The sequence below is a fragment of the Pan paniscus genome, chromosome 11, assembly GCF_029289425.2.
Source record: "Pan paniscus chromosome 11, NHGRI_mPanPan1-v2.0_pri, whole genome shotgun sequence".
In the NCBI taxonomy this organism is placed as follows: Eukaryota; Metazoa; Chordata; class Mammalia; order Primates; family Hominidae; genus Pan; species Pan paniscus.
The window spans coordinates 26418568-26442045 of NC_073260.2; the positions used below are offsets into that span (position 1 = coordinate 26418568).

General features: G+C 37.9%; 1 protein-coding gene across 4 annotated transcripts in view; it reads left to right on the forward strand.

Moving 5' to 3' along the window:
• ZNF883 (zinc finger protein 883) overlaps positions 1 to 23478 on the forward strand; it is a 91458-nt gene that overhangs the window by 30652 nt on the left and 37328 nt on the right. For 2 of the 4 annotated variants that reach the window (XM_055117235.3, XM_063593934.1), the window contains 4 exons: positions 4364 to 10472; positions 11398 to 11484; positions 20554 to 20633; positions 22801 to 22950. The gene's annotated coding sequence lies outside the window, so the exon portion shown is untranslated. Of the gene's footprint in view, positions 1 to 3053; positions 10473 to 11397; positions 11485 to 20553; positions 20634 to 22800; positions 22951 to 23478 lie in introns of those variants that run through there. The other 2 variants (XM_055117237.1, XM_055117232.3) reach the window with 2 other exon arrangements.

Consider the following 23478-nt stretch of genomic DNA (forward strand, 5'->3'; position numbering starts at 1 on the left):
AAAATCAATTCAAGATGGATTAAAGACTTAAACGTTAGACCTAAAACCATAAAAACCCTAGAAGAAAACCTAGGCATTACCATTCAGGACATAGGCATGGGCAAGGACTTCATGTCTAAAACACTAAAAGCAATGGCAACAAAAGCCAAAATTGACAAATGGGATCTAATTAAACTAAAGAGTTTCTGCACAGCAAAAGAAACGACCATCAGAGTGAACAAGCAACCTACAAAATGGGAGAAAATTTTCGCAACCTACTCATCTGACAAAGGGCTAATATCCAGAATCTACAATGAACTCAAACAAATTTACAAGAAAAAAACAAACAACCCTATCAAAAAGTGGGCGAAGGAGATGAACAGACACTTCTCAAAAGAAGACATTTATGCAGACAAAAAACACATGAAAAAATGCTCACCATCACTGGCCATCAGAGAAATGCAAATCAAAACCATAATGAGATACCATCTCACACCAGTTAGAATGGCAATCATTAAAAAGTCAGGAAACAACAGGTGCTGGAGAGGATGTGGAGAAATAGGAACACTTTTACACTGTTGGTGGACTGTAAACTAGTTCAACCATTGTGGAAGTCAGTGTGGCGATTCCTCAGGGATCTAGAACTAGAAATACCATTTGACCCAGCCATCCCATTACTGGGTATATACCCAAAAGACTATAAATCATGCTGCTATAAAGTCACATGCACACGTATGTTTATTGCGGCATTATTCACGATAGCAAAGACTTGGAACCAACCCAAATGTCCAACAATGATAGACTGGATTAAGAAAATGTGGCACATATACACCATGGAATACTATGCAGCCATAAAAAACGATGAGTTCATGTCCTTTGTAGGGACATGGATGAAATTGGAAATCATCATTCTCAGTAAACTATCGCAAGAACAAAAAACCAAACATCGCATATTCTCACTCATAGGTGGGAATTGAACAATGAGATCACATGGACACAGGAAGGGGAATATCACACTCTGTGGACTGTTGTGGGGTGGGGGGAGGGGGGAGGGATAGCATTGGGAGATATACCTAATGCTAGATGACGAGTTAGTGGGTGCAGCGCACCAGCATGGCACATGTATACATATGTAACTAACCTGCACAATGTGCACATGTACCCTAAAACTTAAAAGTATAATAATAATAAATTAAAAAAAGAAAAAAAAGAAAATTTGAATCTGTATGCATACATTCGTGCATATGCACACACACACACACACACACACAGAGAGAGAGAGACAGAGAGAGAAAGAATAATAAAGGTAATTTTTTTTTAAAAAAACTATATTACAAGGGACAAAAACAGACAATGGTTAATTCATAAAAACATAGCTAGCAATCCTAATTAAGGGTGACTACACCTAATTAAAGATGTTCAAAATAAACAGAAAAAAATGACAGAATATAAAGTAGAGTCAGACAGACTTACAGTTATAGAGCTCAGCACTTCTTTCCCAATAGTGATAGAACAAGTAGACGAAAAGTCAGCAGGAAGGTGATAGACATGACCAATCCTATCAAATTCATTTAATTGACATTTATAAACATTCCACTCAACATCTGCATACTATATGTTATTTCAAGTGCACAGGAGACATTCAACAAGTAAGACCATTTTCTGAATGACTTTTTAAAAGTCATAATACATTTTAAAATATTGAAAAGATTCAGAATATATTCTGTGAACAAACAGGATTAAGCTGAAAACCAGTAACCCAAAGATAACTGAAGTGCCCTCAAATATGTGGAAATTAAACATCACAATTTTGAATCACTCATGAGTCAAAAGATACAAGACAATCAGAAAATGTTTGGATAATACTGAAATGAAATAAAAAAACAAAAAAAAAATTGGGATGCCCTGGTGCACAGCTTAGAAAAACAATTATAGCTTTATATGTTTTGTTAGAAGAGAATAAATGTCTAAAATCAATGATGTAAGCTTCCACCATATGAAGAAAGAAAAATGCAAACAAATTAAACCAAAATTAAGTAGGAGGATATGAGTAATAAATATAAGAGCACAAATGAGTGAAGTAGAACAGGGGTCAGACAACTGGCCGAATTGGTCCAGTGACCTGTTTTCATAGAGGTCTTAAATTAAGAATCATGTTTGCATTTTTTGAAGGCATGTAAAACACAGCAAACAATATAAACTATGAAATTTGACAGCTTAGATGAAATGGAAGATTTTCTTTAAAAATATTTTACCAAAACAGGGTATAGAAGAAATAGAATGCCTAAGTAGCCCAATAACAATTAAATAAATTGAAGCAGTAATTTTAAATCTTCCCCAAAAGAAAACTCCAGGTCTAGATGGCTTCACTAGAGTATTCTGTCAAATACTTAAGGAAGAAATAATACCAATCCTATAAAAACTCTTTGAGAAAGTAGAAGAGAATTAAATACTTTTCATCTCATTTTAGTGGATCAGTATTATCCTGAAAGCAACACCAAAGACATCATAAATAGGAAAACCTCCAAATCAATATCCTGGATGACTATAGATTTATAAATTCTCTAGAATTTAGTACATTAATTAGTATATTGAATCCATTAATACATAAAATGTAGAAATTTGTTCTGATTAATTGGAATGGCATTTCAGAAATGCAAGTTTTTTATTTAATTGTGAAAATAATGTAATTTAGCATAATAAAGTAATGCAAAAACTTACACAATTATGTCTATAGAGGCATACAAACATTTTACAAAATTCAACATCTATTCATGATGAAAACTCTGAACAAATGAACGAGAGATTGTAAGTTTTTTTTCTACCCCTATCAGTTTTCTGGTTACTGCTTTGTATGTAAGATCAAAAACAGAAAAAAATTATCTGTTCTCATTTTTATTCAACACTGTAATATAAATCCTGGCCAGTGTAGTAAGAGAAGAAAAATAAATGAAAAGCAGACAAGTTGAGAAGGAAGAAGTAACACTTACTTATTCACATCAATATGATCATAGACATATAAAATACTAAGGAATCTACAAATATTAACCAAAACTAATAAATAAATTTATCAAGTTCCCAGGGTAAAAGGCCAATATACAAAAAGCAATTGTAAGCCAGACATGGTGGCTCACACCTGTAATTCCAGCACTTTGGGAGGCTGAGGCAGGCAGATTGCTTTGAGTTCAGGAGTTCTAGACTAGCCTGGGCAACATGGCAAAACCCCATGTCTACAAAAAAATACAAAAATTAGCCAGACATTGGTGGCTTGCACCTGTAGTGGCAGCTACTCAGGGGGATAAGAATGGAGAGTCGCTGGGCACCGTGGCTCACACCTGTAATCCCAGCACTTTGGGAGGCCAAGGAGGGTGGATCATGAGGTCAAGAAATCGAGACCATCCTGGCCAACATGGTGAAACCCCATCTCTACTAAAAATACAAAAATTAGCTGGGCTTGGTGGTGCATGCCTGTCGTCTCAGCTACTTGGGAGGCTGAGGCAGGAGAATCACTTGAACCCGGGAGGCAGAGGTTGCAGTGAGCCAAGATCGTGCCACTGCACTCCAGCCTGGTGACAGAGTGAGACTCTGTCTCAAAACAAAAGACTGGAGAGTCACTTGAGCCCAGGAAGGGGAGGCTGCAGTGAGCCAAGATCACACCACTGTACTCCAGGCTGAGCAACAGAGCGAGACTCTGTCTCAAAAAAATAAAAAAGTAATTGTATTCTACATATTAAAAATAAAATATTAAAAAATAAAATTTAACAATCCAATTACAACAGCATGTTAGATGATAAAATACTTAGCAGTAAATTAATGAAGATAAGCTCTGAAAACTATAAAACATTGCTGAGAGAAATTTTTTAACTTTTATCTTAAGTTCAGGGGTACATGTGCAGGCTTGTTATATAGGTAAACTCATGTCATCAAGGTTTGTTGTACAGATCATTTCATCACCCAGATATTAAGCCTAGTATCCATAAGTTATTTTTCTTGATCCTCTCCCTCCTCCCACCCTCCACTCTGCAGTAGGCCCCAATATGTGTTGTTTCCCTCTATGGGTTCATGTGTTCTGATTATTTAGTTTCCACTTAAAGGTGAGAACATGCAATGTTTGTTTTTTTTGTTTCTGCATTAGTTTGCTAAGGATGATAGCCTCCAGCTCCATCAGTGTTCCTGCAAAGGACATGACCTCATTCTTTTTCATGGCTGCATAGTATTTCATGGCATATATGTACCACATTTTCTTTATCCAGTCTACTGTTGATGGGCACTTAGGTTGATTCCATGTCTTTTGCTATTATAGCGCTGAAATGAACATACGCATGCTTGTGTCTTTATGATAGAACAATTTCTTTTCTTTTCTTTTCTTTTCTTTTTGAGACAGAGTTTTGCTCTTGTTGCCCAGTCTGGAATGCAATGGTGTGATCTCGGCTCACTGCAACCTCCACCTCCCGGGTTCCTGCCTCACCCTCCTGAGAAGCTGGCATTACAGGCATGCACTCTGGCGACTAGGTTCATTGTCACTGAGCAGTAATATTTTGAAAGGAATCTTTCTCTGAGCAACAGTTCTCAACAATGGGCTTAATATATTCAGTAAACTATGCTATAAACCAGTGTCATCCTGGCTTTCTTGCTTCATTTGTAGAGCACAGAGTATATTTAGCAAAATTCTTAAGGGCCCTAGGATTTTTAGAATGCTAAATGAGCATCGGCTTCAACTTAAAGTTACCAGCTACATTAACCTGTAACAAGAGAGTAAGCCTGTCCTTTGTAGCTTTAAAACCAGGCATTGACTTCTCTCTAGCTAAGAAAGTCCTAGACGGCATCTTCTTCCAGTATAAGGTTATTTCATCCACACTGAAAATCTATAGTTCAGTGTAGCGACCTCCTTCAATCATCTTAGCTAGATCTCCTGGATAACTTTCTGTAGCTTCTAAATCAGCATTTGCTTCTTCATCTTGCACATTTATGTTATAGAGAACACTGCTTTCTTTAAACCTCATGAACTAATCTCCACTAGCTTCCAAATTTTCTTCTGCAGCTTCCTCACCTCTCTCAGGCTTCATAGACTTGAAGAGAGATAGAGCCTAGCTCTGGATTAGACTTTAGCATAAGGGGATGTTGTGAATGGTTTAATCTTCTATGTAGACCACTAAAACTTCCTCTATATCAGCAATAAGCCTTTTTTGTTTTTTTATCATTTGTGTGTTCACTGGAGGAGCGCCTTTAATTTCCTTCAAGAGCTTTTCCTTTGCATTCACAACTTGACTAATGGCTTGGCACAAGAGGCCTAGCTTTTGGCTGATCTTGGCTTTTTATATACCTTCCTCTCCAAGCTTAATCATTTCTAGCTTTTAAAAAAATTGTTGGCCAGGCGCGGTGGCTTACGCCTGTAATCCCAGCACTTTGGGAGGCCGAGGTGGGCAGATCATGAGGTCAGGAGACTGAGACCCATCCTGGCTAACATGGTGAAACGCCGTCTCTACTAAAAATACAAAAAAAAAAAAAATTAGCCAGGCATGGTGGCGGTCGCCTGTAGTCCCAGCTACTTGGGAGGCTGAGGCAGGAGAATGGTGTGAACCTGGGAGGCGGAGCTTGCAGTGAGTCGAGATCGTGCCACTGCACTCCAGCCTGGGCAATAGAGTGAGACTCCATCTCAAAAAAAAAATTGTTAACAATTTTTGTAGACAGGATATTACTATGTTGCTTAGGGTGGTCTCAAACTCCTGGACTCAAGTGACCCTCCTGCCTCTGACTCCCAAAGTGCTGGGATTATAGGCATGAGCTACCACACCTGGCTTAGCTTTTGATTTAAAGTGAGAGATGTGTGACTTTTCCTTTCACTTAAACACTTACAGGCCATTATAGAGTTATTAATTGGCCTAATTAATCAATATTGTTTTATCTCAGGGAATAGAAAGGCCCAAGGAGAGAAAAAGAGATGGCAGAATGGCCAGTAGATGAAGCAGTCAGAACACACACAACATTGATTAGGTTGGCTGTCTTATATGTGCATGGTCTGTGGCACTCCAAAACAATCACAATAATAACATCCATAATTGCTGACCAGAGATCACCATAACAGATATAATAATAATGAAGAACTTTGAAATATTGTGAGAATTACCCAAATGTGACGCAGAGACATCAAGCAAGCACATACTGTTGGAATAATGGTACCGATAGCCTTGCTCAGTGCAGGTTGCCACAAACCTTCAATTTGTAAAAATGCATTATCTGCTAAGTGTAATAAAGTGAAGCACAGTAAATAAGGTATGCCCATATATAGAAAACTTTAAGAAGTCTACAAAAAATTCTTAGAATTAACAAGCAAATTCTTTACTGAATTTGCAGGATATAAAAAAACTTTCAGGATACAAAATCGACATGTAAAAATCAGTTGTGTTTCTATACACTAACAATAATCTATTCAAAAAGGAAATTAAGAAAACAATTCCATTTACAATAGCATCAAAAAGAATAAAATACTTAGAATAAACTTATCAAAGGAAATAAAAGACGTAGACATGGAAAACTACACAACATTGGGAAATTTTGAAAGACACGTAAATGGAAAGACATCCTACATTTGTGAATTGGAAGAATTACTATTGTTAAAACATCTGTCTTAGTCTATTTGGTGCTGCTATAACAGAATACGATAGACTTGGTCATTTATAACGAACAGATATTTGTCGTCTCACAGTTCTGGAAAATGGAAAGTCCAATATCCAAGTTTCAGCATCTAGATAGGCCCTTTTTGCTATATCATTACATGATGGAAGGCATCACATGACAGAAGGGCAAAGAGAGAAGAGCAAAGGGGAAGCAAATGCACTTTTTTTTTTTTAAAGTATAGTTAGGCTATTTCATTTTATTATACTTTCAGTTCTAGGATACATGTGCACAACGTACAGATTTGTTACATATGTATACATGTGCCATGTTGGTGTGCTGCACCCATTAACTCGTCATTTACATTAGGTATATCTCCTAATGCTATCCCTCCCCGCCCCACCCCATGACAGGCCCCAGTGTGTGATGTTCCCCTTCCTGTGTCCAAGTGTTCTCATTGTTCGATTCCCACCTATGAGTGAGAACATGCGGTGTTTGGTTTTTTGTCCTTGAGATAGTTTGCTGAGAATGATGGTTTCCAGCTTCATCCATGTCCCTACAAAGGACAGGAACTCATCCTTTTTTATGGCTGCATAGTATTCCATGGTGTATATGTGCCACATTTTCTTAATCCAGTCTATCATTGATGGACATTTGGGTTGGTTCCAAGTCTTTGCTGTTGTGAATAGTGCCGCAATAAACATACGTGGCAAACGCACTTTCTTGATAGATAAAGGCATTAGTCCATTCATGAGGGCACAGCTCTCACAACCTAACCACCTCTTTAAAGTCCCACCTGTCAATACTGTCACAATGGCAATTAAATTTCAACATGAGTTTTGAAGAGGACAAAGATTCAAAGCATAGCAATGTCCATACTTCCAGTAGTGCCCTATAGATACAGTGCAATCACTAGTAAAATCCCAACGGCATTTTTTTTTTACAGAAAAAATCCTGAAATTCATTTGGAACCACAAAAGACTCAAATAACCAAGGAAAATTTGAGCCAGACTAACAAAGCTGGAAATATCATACTCCCTAATTTCAAAATATATTATAAAACTACATTAATCAAAACAGTGTATGACTAGCATAAAAACAGATGTCTAGACGAATGGAACAGAATAGAGAGCTCAGAAATAAACCCACAATGATGAAAAGATAGTCTCTTCAATAAATAGTGTTGGAAAAATTGGATAGCCACATGAATGAAACTGGACTCTTATGTTATACTACATGCAAACATTAACTCAAAATGGATTAAAGTCTTAAACATAAAACCTGAAGCAATAAAACGTTTAGACAAAAACATGGGGGAAAATATTCTAGACATTGTGCTGGCCAATGATTTATTGGATATGACACCAAAGTGGGATTATACCAAGTGGGATTACATCAAACTAAAAACCTCCTGCACTGGCCGGGTGCAGTGGCTCACGCCTGTAATCCCAGCACTTTGGAAGGCTGAGGCAGGTGGATCACGAGGTCAGGAGTTTGAGACCAGCTTGACCAACATGGTGAAACCCCATCTCTACTAAAAATACAAAAATTAGCCGGGCGTGGTGGCGTGCACCTGTAATCCCAGCTACTCAGGTGGCTGAGGCAGGAGAATCGCTTCAAACCAGGAGGTGGATGTTGCAGTGAGCTGAGATCATCACGCCACTGCACTCCAGCCTGGGCGACAGAGCGAGACTCCATCAAAAAACCAAAAACAAAAAAAAAAACAAAAAAAACAAAAACCCTCCTGCGCAGCAAGAAACAACAAAATAAAAAGATAAAAAAGCAACGAACAGAATTTATTTTTTGAAGAAAATATTTTCAGACCATATATCTGATAAGAGGTTAATATCCAGAGAGTTAATATCTGCCTGACAAAGGAATTCCTACGCATCAATGGCAAAAAACAAATAACCCAATTAAAATTGGGTGAAGCATCTGCATAGTCATTTTTCCAAAGAAGACATACAAATAGCCAACAGGTATATGAACAAGTGCTCAGTATCACTAGTCATCAGGGAAATGCAAATGAAAACCACAATGAGATATCACCATACTTCTGTTAAAATAGCTATTATAAAAATAAATACATAACAGATGATGTAGAGGAAACAAACCCTGTGTACTATTAGTAGGAATGTAAATTGGTCCAGCCACTATGGAAATCAATATAAATGTACCTCTAAATATAGAATTACCCTTTGATCCAGCAATCTCACTTTTGGGTATATATCCGGAGGAATGGAAATCTGGATCTCAAAGAGATATCTGCACTTCCACGTTTATTGCAGCAGTATTCACAGTAGCCAAGATATGGAAACAACCTAAATATCTATTGGTGGACAAGTAAAGAAAATGTGGTATATACATATAATGGAATATTATTCAGCCTTATTAATAATGAAATCCTGTCATTTATGACACCATGGATGAAACTGGAGGATATTATGCTAAGTGAAAGAAGTTAGGCACAGAAAGACAAATATTGCATGATCTCACTTATATGTGGAATCAAAAATAGGGAAATACATAGAAACAGAAAGTAAAATGGTGAAGGGGCTGGTGAGGGAGAATGGGCAGGTTTTGGTCAAAGAGTACAAAGTTTCAGTATTTATTTATACAAAATAAATAAGATCTGGATGTCTTCTTACCATAAAGAGCCTATGATTCACAATAGTGTATTATATACTTAAAAATAAGTAAAGAGGGTAGATCTCACATTAAGTGTTCTTACCACAAAAGGTGGGGGAAGCCCAAAGGGGTGGAAACTTTTGGAAGTGATAGATGAATTTATGGGATTGATGGCATGATGGCTTAATGGTTTCACAGGTATATATACTTATCTCCAAACACATCAAGTTGTGTATATTAACTGTGTACAGTTATATCAATCATAGCTCAATAAAGCAATTTTTAAAAGTATGTATAGTTTTATACTTGAGAATATCTAATTATACAGAATTTGTATATATATGCATAGAAATTACATATTTAAATATATAATAGGGAGTATCTTGGAGTGAACTTTTATCTGACTAATTTTGTTCTTTTTCCTTACCTCTATTCTCTGTTATCTACAATCTATCTATCTATATTCGTTTGTTTAAGAAAAAAGTTAAGATATACATATTCCCTCTTCATTATATTCGTTTTTAGGACGTTTTTGTCAAGAACAGATGTGGAGGAGTGAACAGATTACTCTACAAGGATGTTCATCAGTATACTATTTTTGGTAGCACTGAAGGGATCATAACCTAAGTTCCTAACAGGAAGATAAAAGCTAGAAAAAAATTTACCCCAAAAGTATGACCTCATTCTTGGATGGAATCTCTCTGGGGCTTGCTCGCTGTCTCTCTCTCTGCCCCCTGTCTCTGCCCGCCCCGCCCCCCTGCCACCATCCCCTCAACACACACTCATAACAAAGAAGCTAGCTATAAATCAGAGATTTACTTTTAGAATGCTAAAAAATATTAATCACTGCGTTAATAAATATTTCTGCACTGAATCCATCTGGGTAGTTTGGTTTTTTATCTGTTGAATAAAGAGTTATTTATAAATCATCTATTAATGTAGTGAATAGGTATTACTTTTGTGTCTGGGGTGTTGTTAACGCAAACTTTGCATCTCTTTGGATTTACAGTTGTTTATAGCAAAAGAAAAAATCTTTTTCTTTTTTCTTCTTTTCACGTAAACAACGATGGAAAAGACGCACGTTCGCAACCCGCAAAGCATTAGAAAGACACCGGTGAAAGACGCAGCTCAAGAGGGCGCTTTGCAGAAGATGCTGGGAAATGTAGTTCCTGGCGGCCGCGTGCGCAGGCGTACTTCCTGGCTTGGGAACCACATCGCCCGACTGTGCTCTTTATTTTTCCGTGGAGCAGGTGAGCTTTTTCTTTCCCGACCATTGCACTCGTGTGGGAGGTGCGGAGAGAGGTCCACTTCAAACACAACCATTTGGGCGGGTCGGGAGAGGCCTGGGAATGCATTGGCCGGGCCCGGGGGCGGAGGAAAGCCGATTAGGTCAGGCTGGGTATTTGGTTCACGTTGCAGTGGAGGGGTGGTGGTGACCTGGGCCAGCATCCCTCTTCGGGGTGAGGAGGAGGCAAAGCCCTGTCTGCTCATCCCAGCCTTAACAGTCAGGGGCTTGGGTTCTCTTCTGGGTTGGAGGGTCATGAGAACAGAGCTCAGAGCTTTTGGGCCTTGCTTTGACTGTGATGGGGGGCAGTTTATCTGGGGAGGGGCAACCACCCCAGACCTTGGTGGTAGGTAGACCTGGGAATTGCAAGAAAACCGTGATATACGTATTTAGTGCCAACTAGAATTTAGGTTTCCCGACATCCAGTTCTTGCTCTTTCCTCAGAAACTCACCTCCTCTCTAGAGATAGCTTGTTTCGTTTTACTGGTAAATTTCTGAAGTCTCTTCTATAAAGAACTGTGGAATTGATTCCCTACACTCTGCGGGCGACGAAGAGCAATTGTTTGTTCTTTGAGATGGCATTTGTGAATGCACTTCGAAAAATTGTATATGCTTTACAAGTATTATTGTTAACAAACAAAGAGGGAGCTGGTGCACTCGGTGCCACCCATCATGGGAGGATAAAGTTAGCCCTGTTTCTGGTTTGTCAGATTGGACCAGTGACCAGAGATAGGAATGTAAGTGGCCTTTCACTTTGTACTCTGCAGGGAAAGAATCTGTTCCTAGATTCATTCTGACATTTTTACAGAGGGTGTGGGTTATATCCAGGTAGTCAGACAGGCTTCCCATAAAGACAGTCCTGATTTCTCAGGGCCCCTTTCCTTTTTCAGCTCTGCTTTCTCAGGTCTCTACTTACTTATATAAGATGGCATCAAGAAGAAGGACCTGACCACTGGCCCCTGACTACATGGTCTTTGGTGAGCAAAACTTTTCAAGGCATTTGTACCTTAAGCTGGGTTTAATTTCTAAAGTTCTATCTTGCAGTGTGGAAAAATCATATGCAATTAAATGTCCCTTGATAATCTCTTTTATTGCTCATTATTTGCTTTCAATTTTTTTTTTTTTTTTTTTGAGACAAGGTCTCGCCCAGTTGCCCAGGCTGGAGTGCAGTGCATGATCTTGGCTCACTGCAACCTCTGCCTCCTGGGTTCAAGCGATTCTCCTGCCTCAGCCTCCTGAGTAGCTGGGATTACAGGCGTGCACCACCACGCCCGGCTAATTTTTGTATTTTTAGTAGAGATGGGGTTTCACCATTTTGGGCATCCTGGTCTCAAACTCCTGATCTCATGATCTGCCCACCTCAGCCTCCCAAAGTGCTGGGATTACAGGTGTGAGCCACCGCGCCCGGCCTAATTTTTCTTTATAACTGACAAATAAAAATTGTATATATTCATCATGTGTAACATGTTGTTTTGAAATATGTATACATAGTAGAATGGCTAAATCAAGCTAATGAACACACATCACCTCACGTACTTTTCATTTTTTGTGGTGAGAGCACTTAAACTGCTCTCATAGCAATTTTCAAGAATACATTGTTATGAACAATAGTTCATAATGTGTATGCACATGTAATGTGTATACAACCATGCAATAATATACATGTACAAATGTACCCCAACTATGTTCTTTAAACATTAAAATAACTCAGCATAGCAAGATGCTCACTTACGAGAGGGCTGTGAGAAGTGAGACTGAGGAAACAGGAGATTCTCCCATCTCACTCTTACCTTTAGATAACATACTTTCTTGAGCCTGTTGGGCAGATTTGTACAAATAAAATATACATGTGTGTCTGTAATGCAGCTCTGCTGTATTTTTTATTTCCTGAAATATCACCTCTGTCCAGAGGGAGGGAAAATTTTCTTTCTTTCACTCACTGAATAAATATTCATTGAGCGTCTACTTTTTGCCAGCTAATGTTCTAAGCATTGGGATATAACAGTGAATAACACAAAGTTCCTGCCTATGTGGAACTGACAGTCTTGGATGGGCACACAGACAATAATGTAAACACAGATGTTCCTCAACTGAGCATGAGGTTACATTCCAGTAAATGTGTAAGTTGAAAATATTAATTCAAAAATGTACTAATTCACCTAACCTACTGAACATCATTCATAGTGATGAATAGAGGAAACTATACCAGAGTAATGGGGCTAGGGAAGGCATAGGACAGGTGTTATTTAATATAGGGGAGTGAGAGAAGGCTTCACTGGTAGATGATATTATAGAAAATGAGAATATGGGCGGGGCGCGATGGCTCATGCCTGTAATCCCAGCACTTTGGGAGGCTGAGGCAGGCAGATCACGAGGTCAAGAGATTGAGACCATCCTGTCCAACATGGTGAAACCCTGTCTCTACTAAAAATACACAAATTAGCTGGGCGTGGCGGCACACGCCTGTAGTCCCAGCTACTCGGGAGGCTGAGGCAGGAGAATCGCTTGAACCTGGGAGGCGGAGATTGCATTGGGCCGAGATCACGCCACTGCATTCCAGCCTGGGCTACAGAGCAAGACTCTGTCTCCAAAAAAAAAAAAAAAAAAGGAATATGAGCCTTGTAGATACTTGGGGAGGGGAGGGGGATTAGGGAGGTTAAGTTCCTCAGCAGAAGCAACAGCAAATGCAAAGCCTCAAGGTGCAGATGTGCTTAACCTTTGTGGGAGCATCAGGAAGGCCACGTGGCCAGAGAGGGGTGAGTGATAGCAGCACAGCAGGAGTTGAGATGAGAGAGGTAAGGCATGCAGACCACACAGCACACAGGCTAGTATGGCCACAGCCAGTTTGGCTTTTATGCTGAATGAGAAGAGAAAACGTAGGAGGTGATGGTGTTCGGTGTTATTGTTTATTCAGCTCTATTGAGATTTACATATAATTTACCAATTTTCATAGGAGGATTTTGAATAGAGAAGTGACATAACTTGACTTAGTTTAAAGGAACAATTTTGGATGCTCTGTTGAGAATAGAGTATAGGGTAGCAAGGTCAGACATGGATACTGGCTAGGAAGCTAAAGCAATCATCCAGGTGAAAGATGGATTTTTCTGTTTCCTTCATTATCTGACTTCTTAAGCCAACCAACACTTCATCCACCCCAAACTTCCAATTCCTCTCCCCATCTCCACTCTCATGCTTCCTATTTCACTAAGAGAACTAGAAAAGAACTTCCAAATGCTCTCACCACCACATCCCCTAACCTTCCAGGAAGTATTCCCATTATACTCCATAGTAACAGGAGGGAACCTGTCTTCCCTCCTGTTACTATGGAGAAATGGCCTGGACTCTAATTTATGGCCAACTCCTCTACCAGTGCACTAGATCTCACTTTCTCTCACTTACCCGGGACAGTGCCTGGGACAGTCACTGGGCAAAATTCCTGATAGTTTTGTCATTTACATATATTTTGCTTATTTAGCTATATAGACATAATTTTTCAGAAAAATAGAAAAATTCAAATAAAATGCTGGATTTTAAAATCATAAATGATCTAATATCCATCAACACTTAATTTACTGTGAGAGAAATCCACAAATACATAATGTTTCTATCATTCTTGAGTTGAAAGGAACTTCTGTTAAAAGAGTTCAACTGTAATTCCATTGGATCAAAACTATTCATAAATCCGTAGAATTTCCTTCCTTTTCATAAATATTTCTTCCTGTTACTCTATGCACCATTCCCTCCCAAACCCTTGTCTCATTTTCAGTTTCATTACTTAGAATGTTAAAAAAGGACATCTTAGCCAATTCTCAAAGCCCTGGTATCTGTATTTTCTATTTGAGTTTAGGCCATTCACATGTGTCTTGATTTCACTTCAGTTTTGTACATTTTCTTGTGTCATTAGTAAATTAAAGAGAATATGCTTTATAGGCAGTAATTTGCATGTGTAAACATGAGGCTTTCCACTTAAAATGTTTACACTTAACTACCTGATTAAAAACTAATACATTCTTATGATAATCATTAACATTTTAATTTATGAAGAATTTATGTCTTTAGAAGGACTCAGGGTGATTTGAATGGCTCATTGCCCTTTCAAGAAAATCTCTGTACAAAATTCTGACCCGGTGATGCAGAAAAATTTTTCCCTCTATGAATTTGACTAATAATTTGAAATTTTTCTCCTTTTCATTCTTTTTCTTTTCAGAAATAGTGTTTGGACCATTTTTAAATGGAGAGAAATAATGCTGAACTCGAGAATAGGGGAGAGGCTATAGTCCTAGCTCTGCCAGTGGCTAATTGGGTGACCTTAGGCAAGTCAGTTCATTACTGTTGGCTTGAGATGTGTCCTGGGCAAACTGAAGAAATTTGCCTTAATGTTTCCTGAACCTCTTTCTAACTCAAATGCACTGACATTATGACATCATTTGTGAGGTTTAGAGAGCAAGAAGCTCTAGCATCTGGCACTTGTTTTTATTTTCTGTCTTTACTGTTCTAACAACATCAGAGTCAGCCTTGAAAGAGAAAGGAACTCACAGTTGGATGGCCTGAGGGATGTGGCAAAGATTAGGATACTCACAGCTAATTTTGCCTGGCTGATTACAGGGATCATTATGAGTTGAGAACATAGTAACCACAGGGTTTTTAAATAACAACTGTCAGGTCACCAGTATACTAAGAAGTAGGTAAGACAGGGTCTCCAGTCATATTTTGGGGAGTTAGTCATGAGTTCTATCTGGCTACTGTGACCCAGAAACCTCACAGATTCAGCAATACTAGCAGAAGTGTAGTTTAGAATTCTACAGGCAGGCTGCTGAAACTAAACTGATGAAAGAATAAATAGCTTGCAGAACATTAATCGTTGAGTGTTCATTAAAACATCTACCCCGTCAGGGGTACCCTACTAAGTACATGGAGATTTTTTTCTTTTGAGACGGAGTCTTGCTCTGTTGCCCAGGCTGGAGTGCAGTGGCACGATCTCAGCTCACTGCAACCTCCGCCTCCCAGTTTCAAGCGATTCTCCTGCCTCAGCCTCCTGAGCAGCTAGGACTACAGACACGAACCACCATGCCCGGCTACTTTTTGTATTTTTAGTAGAGACAGGGTTTCACCATATTGCACAGGCTGGTCTTGAACTCCTGACCTCGTGATCTGCCTGCCTCAGCTTCCCAAAATGCTGGGATTACAGGCGTGAGCCACTGTGCCCAGCCAAGATTTTTTTTTTTTAAATGACCATAGTCTTTGCTCAGAAAGATAAAATCTAGCCACAAGAAGCATTAACCTTACTTTGCAGTTAGAAGGTATTCAATAAATTTTGATTTGAAAAATATAGTTAATAATGGCTTAGCTGTAGAAGAAGAGAGACAGATTAGATATTTTGGGAACCCAAATCCTATCAAATTCTGAAGTTTATATGGCAATAAGGTAATTTGGACAGATTCATGGACTGTTGATACAGGAAAAACACTAATGACTTGAATCCTACTTCTTTAAGATAGCAGGTTTAACTAGAAGCATGTTACAGATATATCACAAGGTGAACTCCAAAACTGAGGCTTAGCCCGGGAGGCCAAGTGGGGTCTTGGCTTTGTGCAGGAAAGAATTCCAGAGCAAGCCGACAGAGTAAAGTGTAAGCAAGTTTATTAGAAAGTAAAATAAAAGGGTGGCTACTCCATAGGCAGAGCAGGGCCACCCCATATGTATAGTAGCATGGGGAGCAGGGGTTGTTAGCTGGCTATTTTATGACTATTTCATGATTATATGCTAAACAAGGGGTCGATTACTCATGAGTTTTCTGGGAAGAGGGGGTGCTCCTGGAACTGGGGGTTTCCCTGTCCAAACCATACAGGGTAACTTTGGGCATTGCCATGGCAATTGTAAACTGTCATGGCTCTGGTGGGCATGTTTTTTAGCATGCTAATATATTATAATTAGTGTATAATGAGCAGGGAAGGTCGCTTTTGTTGTCATCTTGATTCTAGCTGGTTTAGGCTGGTTTCTTTTTTTTTTTTTTTTAATTTTTCATGCTTGAACTTTTAGAGAAATAGGCTGGTTTCTTTACTGTATGCCTCTTATTGGCAGGATCTTGTTACCTGTTGTTTACTTTCTCCTGTCTTACCAGTGGTGTCATATGACTCATTGTCTTGTAAACTAGTCCTGCTGAATTCCTATCTCAGATACAAAGACTACAGAATTGGGAATCAAGAGAAGTCTGTTCATGCACTCATTCAAGTAATATTTACTGGATGCATAGTGAATACCAGGTTCTGTGGGTGGCACTGAGGACAGAAGAGTAACTGTCAGGAGAGAAGAGGACTGTCCTGTTCTCAAGAAGCTAATAGTCTAGGAAGGCAGACAGACATTGGAAGTAGAATATTGACGTACAATGAATTTAATGATGTAGTGAGAGGAAAAGTACAAGGTTCTGTGAGTTCATTTTTGCAGGTAATATAACTATTATTAACAATGTTTATGACTCAAAGGTAATTTGTCATGAACCTGGTCTGGTTGTAATGTGACTTTATAATAAGTAAATACAAATAAATAAACCTTTTCCACTAAGAGTATATGAGAGCAGCCATTTTCCCAATACTTAAAACAGTACTGAATACTGCCTGTTTTTAACATTTTTGCCAATCTGATGAATGAAAATTGATATCTTAATTTGTATTTCTGGGATTAGAAGTGAGCTTGAAAATCTTTTTGTATATTGATCGTTTGTATTTCTTTTGTGAATTTCCTATTCATATCTTTTGCCCAGATTTGTATTGCATTATACATTTTTCCTATTTGATTTGTAGAAACTATATATAATACAGAAAATGGTCCTTTTTGCTTTATTAGTTGCAAATATTTACTCCCAATATGTCTTTTGTCTTTTAATTTAGTTGATTGCCTTCTATGTTTGTATAGTCAAATCTGTGAATCTTTTTCTATATAGCCTCTAGATTTTATATTTTATTAAGGATTTCCCCATTGCAAGATTATAAAAAATATTCTTGCAATAGTTTTCCTGGCTCTTTTATAGTTCTAGTTTTATGTTTAAGTTTTTAATTCACCTATAATTATTTTTCATAAGGCAGCAGCTTTGAATTTATTTTTTCCCTAAGTGGATAAACCAGTTGTCCTAAGATTATTTATTAAATTTTCATCCTTCCTCAAATAATTTGAAATGCTACCTTTATCATATATTAAATCCCCACAAAATAAAAGGCCTATTTCTAGACTCAGTTTTATTATTCTTTCAGTCTATCCCTGTGCCACTACCACCCTGTTTTAAAATTAATGTAGCTATAGAATATGTTTGGATATCTAGAATGGGCAAGTCCCCACCCTCAATCCTCGTCTTTTTTCATGTATTATATAGGTGTTTTAGACAGTTTGGGCTACTGTAACAGAATACTGTAGACTGGGTGGCTTAAACAACAAACATTTCTTTCTCATAGTTCTGGAGTCTGGAAATCCAAAATCAGAGTGCCATCATTGTCAGGTTCTTGTTGAAAGCCCTCTTCCTGGTTTACAGATGGCCATCTTATTGTTTCCTCACATGGCAAAGAGAAAGATCATTTCTCTCATGTTTCCTCTTATAAGGGCACTAATCCCATTGGTGAGGCCTCCATCATCATGACCTAATTACCTCCCAAAGGCCTCACCTAATATTATCACCTCAGGGGTTAAAATTTCAACATATGAATTTTGAGAGGACACATTTAGTTCTTAGCTAAAGTTTAGTCAGTTAAGTTGGAGTATGCATTTGTCTCCTAGCACTGCCCTAGCAATGTGCCACAAATTGGGTAACTTAAAACAATATAAATTTATTATCTCATGGTTCTGAGGCTAGAACTCCAAAATCAAGCTGTCAGCAAGGTCATCCTGCCTCTGAAACCTGTAGGAAAATCATTCTTTGCTTCTTCCTAGCTTCAGGTGGTTTGCTGGAAATCTTTGGTATTCCTCAGCTTGCAGCTGCTTAACTCTGTTCTCTGCTCTTTCATCACATGACTTTCTGTGTGTGTGTCTGTGGGTCTTCCCGTGACCGTCTTCTTAAAAGGGCACCAGCCATACTGGATTAGGAGCCCACCACATTCCAGTGTGAACTCACCTTAACTAATTACATCTGCAGTGATCCTGTTTCCAAATAAGGTCACGTTCTGAGGTACTGAGGTTAGGATTACAACATACCTTTTTTGGAGGGACACAATTCAACCCACAACAGGGGAGAATTGACATCTTTAAAATATTAAGTCTTCTCATCCAGAAACATGGCTTTTCAGTTGATTCTCTTGAACTGCTGAGGAGTCAGCAGTCTTATTGTTTCTGCTTTGAAGTTACTCTGCCCTTTTGTTAAATTACTTTTAAGATTGTTCTCCTTTTCTGTGATTTTCAGGAGTTTGACTATTCTATTCTTGGGTGTAGCTTTCTTTGTATTTAGCTTGCTTATGGTTTGAGGGCAGTGGAATCTGTGAGTCATTGGTTGGGAAAAATCTATCCTTATTCCCTTAAATATAGCATCATTTCCATTCTTTTTTTTTTTTTTTTGAGACTCCACTTATATGTTAGACCGCTTAAGTCACATAAGCCCCTATACTCATTTTTAAGAGATAAGCTTTTATTGAATATCTGATATATGAAAAGGACTACATAAACTGCATCATCAGGAAGTAAAACATAAAACAAGGTGTATTAGTCCATTCTCATGCTGCTAATAAAAACATAGCCAAGACTGGGTAATTTATAAAGGAAAGAGGTTAAATGGACTCCCAGTTCAGCAAGCTGGGAAGGCCTCATAATCATGGCAGAAGACGAAGGAAGAGCAAAGGGACTTCTTACATGGTGGTGGGCAAGAGAGAGCTTATGCAGGCAGAGGAACTCCCATTTATAAAACCATCAGATCTCATAAGAGTTATTCACTACCATGAGAACAGTATGGGGGAAACTGCGCCAATGATTCAGTTATCTCCACCTGGCCCAATCCTTGACATGTGGGGACAATTCCAGGTGAGATTTGGGTGGGGACACAGCAAAATCATATCACAAGGTGTCTTAGTTTGTGCTGCTATAGCAAAATACCTGAGACAGGGCAATTTATAAAGAACAGAAATTTATTTATCACAGTTCTGGAGGCTTGAAGTTCAAGATCATGGTGCCAACAGGTTTGTTGTCTAGTGAAGGCTCAGTCTATGCTTCAGGATGGTGCCTTGTTGCAGTGAACACTGTCCTTACATGGCAGAAAACATGGAAGGGAACAAACCCACTCCCTCAAGCCTTTTTATAAGGTCCTTAATCCCTTCCATGAAGGCTCTACACTCATGACTTAATCGCCTCCCGAAGGCCTCCACCTCTTAATATTATCGCATTGGCAATTAAGTTTCAACATGTGGCTTTTGGGAGATTCATTTAGAATATAGCACATGGCTAAATGATGATTAAAAGAAAAACAAGCTGTAAGAAAATAGTTGAAATAAATAGGAGATTAACTTAAAAATAAGGTATCTTTTACTTTTATTAATAAACTTATTTTAGAATAGTTTTAGATTTGCATAAAATTTACAAATATATTACAGAGAGTTCCCACATCCCCACAGCCAGTTTTCCCTACTGTCAACATCTTATGTTAGTTTGGTACATTTGTCACAGTTAGTGAAGGTTGGTACATTATTATTAACTGTAGTATTTCATTAAAATTTTTTTAGTATTTATGTAGTGTCATTTTTCTACTCTCTGATCTCATTCAAGATACCATGTTACATTTAGTTATATTTTCTCCTTAGGCTTCTATTGGCTGCAATATTTTCTTAGCTTTTTAAATTACCATTATTGTTTTAGGTGTCTTTATAGGGAAACTTCCGTATTGCTTCTGTATATCCTAAACAAGTAGTAGACATCAAATAATAAACTTTTGGCCACTCTTGAACCTAGAACTCTGAATCCTTTTCGAACAACTTAATAGTCCTCCACTTTGTCATTTTTAATTGTTAGCTTTACTGTTTCTTTCGTAAATGTCTGCAGGACTGATCCTTTAATGAGCAGGTACTTGTTTGATGTTTTAGGAACCCGTGGCATTGGAAGATGTCAGAGACATGGCACATGGATGTGATCTTCAAAAACTGTTACAGCCTCATCTCATTGGGTGAGTACAGTTTCTCCAATGCCAAAATATGTAGGATCATGAGATTTACAGGTGTTCATCTGAGACTCAGCTTTGAGTTTAGGGACCAGAGACAAGATATTTCTGTACTAAACAGATGATAGTCCTTTTCTTTAAAACTTTGTAAATAGATAGTCTTACTTTGTTACCTTAGAAGTATCAACATTTCTCTATCGCAGAATTCCTGAAGACTACTTAGGACATAATTCTAGGATCCATCGATATTATCTTCCAACTAAGAAGAACCATATAAATAGATAACAAAGGAAAAATGGAGAAATGTCACAAAATATCAGCCAGGAAAGAATCAGATAACTAAAACAACCAAGAAGACAGGAATCCTTGTAAATAAGAGTCCATTTATCCACTATGGTGGTGCTAGTAACAATAGTGGTACTAGGAGATAGCTTTTGAAATGTTGGTTAGGGTCCTCTATGCAGAGCCCCTCGTCTGTATTTTAAAAACCTGCATTCCTCTAGTAGAAGCAACAGCAACTTCATTTCTATATACCTTTATCTATCTTCTCACATATCTCTTGATCTCAGAGGAAGATTGGCCCCTTCCATTGTTAATCTTTCCATTCTGTACATCAGATTCCATTATTTTCTACTTGTTTTAGGGCCTGATTTAATGACTGTTTTATGATTCATTCTCTCCCGTTCACCAGCTCCTTTCCTTCTACTTTCAGACATTAAAAAGGTTTTCTTGCTTTTAAAATAACATGTTGCCTAAAAATTTTTTATCTGCCTTTCAAAATTATTCTGTCATTACCAAATGTTTCAGACTTGTAGCTAATATCCTAAGTTCCTATTCTCTTTTAATCTTTGGAGTTAGATTCTTGTCTTCTGCTAAAATTATTTTGAAGAGATTCTTGAATTCTTTCTTTATAGCAGCCTGTTCTTAGTCCTTTCTGTGTTCAGACTTTCTGCTGTGTTTGGTATTTTGTTTTACCTTGTGTGACATCACCAGATTCTTTTCCATTCTAATCTCTTTCCAAATGCTTTTTTGTTAACTTCACTTGCTCCCTAATGTAAATGCATGTGCCTTTATGATTTTTTACTTGTTTATTTTTATCTCAAAAAATTAGTGCATTCTGATATCCTCAAATAGTCCTTCCATGTTAACTGTCTTCAACTTAAGTGTTTCACTTATATTCTATCCCCATATATTCCCCTGCTTAGAGTTTATCTCCATTAGAATGTCCTACTTCACTTTAAAACACTTTAACCTCAATATGGTGAAAGCAAAATCACCAACTTTCCCTGGGTAGCCTCTCTTTATCATTAGTACCACTATTCTTCCAGCCTCCTTGGCTAGAAAACATTGTATCTTTATGAATCTTGTTTTGTAAAAATTCCCTATAATCTATTTCAGCATTTTTTGTTTCTTCTTTTTTATGTCTTATCTACACTTACACCAAGTTCTTACTAGTATTCTCCCAATCCAGGCTCATATCTTTCATATTATACTTTCTTGCTAAGTTTGACCAGTGTTGTTTTATTCATTTTAGACAGAATTAACAAGCTTTTAATCTAAAACATCACATCTAAGATATATTTATCCTGTTAATGATCTGACAGAAAACTTCAGTTTTCCTGTCTCCTCCTAGATGACATTGAATTTCGCTGTTTAAAGTGTGAGTGTTTTTTATTATCTGATCCCATTTCACTTTTCTGGTTTTTTGCCTCTGGTTTCCAAAAACATACATACATTTGAATTAGTTTCATTGTCTTTTATTCACAACATTTATTTTACTGAATCTTTACCTTTGATTTTATTATGCACTTTGTCTCAAAGCTACCATTTCTTTTATCACACCTATTGTGATATCATACAAAACATATCTGGTCTTTGTTTCCAATTCTTGTCACAGAGCTTTGAAAGCCCTCCAAATTTCCTGAGTGATAGGAATATCTTTTGTTGTTCATAATACACCTTTTTAAAAAATCATACTTGAGTTTATGTGGATGAGGTGAAATAGGGTAGGGCCCCTAGATAGCCTCAATAGTGGATCTGATCACTAAAAAGACTAAGCAACTAGAGGGTTATAACTTTCAACTCCACCCACTAACCTCTGGGAAGGAAGGTATGGGGATGGAGATTAAGCTCTATACAAATTCTTAAACAGTGATATTTGATGAGCTTCTAGATTGGTCTACACATCAAGGTGCTGGAAGTGTCACGTGCCCAGAGATGATGTGGAAGCTGTATACCCCTTTCCCTTCTGCCCACCTTGCCCTGTGCATCTCTTCCTGAATGGCTTTTCCTGAATTGTATCCTTTATAATAAACTGATAAATGTAAGTAAAGTGTTTTCCTGAGTTCTGTGAGCCATTCTAGCAAATTATTGAACCAGAGAAGGAGGGGTTATAGGAACCCTCAACTTGTAGCCAGTTGGTCAGAAGTATGGGAGGACCAGCTTGTGATTATCATCTGAAGTGGAGGCAGTCTTGTGGGACTGAGCCCTTTAACTTGAGGGATATGATGCTTACTCCAGGTAGGTAGTGTTGGAATTAGAGTAAATTGCAGGATATCTAGTTGGTGTCCAGAGAGTTGGAGAATTGGTCAGCATGGAAAAAACCCCACACATTTGCACACAGAAGTGTGTTAAGTATGAGTTATAGAGAAGAATAGGCTGTGGCTATACAATTTGTCAGAAATGTTGTGAGTAGAGAAACAGTGTTTTCCAGACATATATATTGTTCCATTTCACCTTTAAACTTCCCTATTAATCAGCACTTATATTGAAAAACTTTACATTTTATCATAGCACTATTTTATTTTCTGTAACTGATGAATGAGCCTTGTTTTCTGCCTTTGTATTTCAG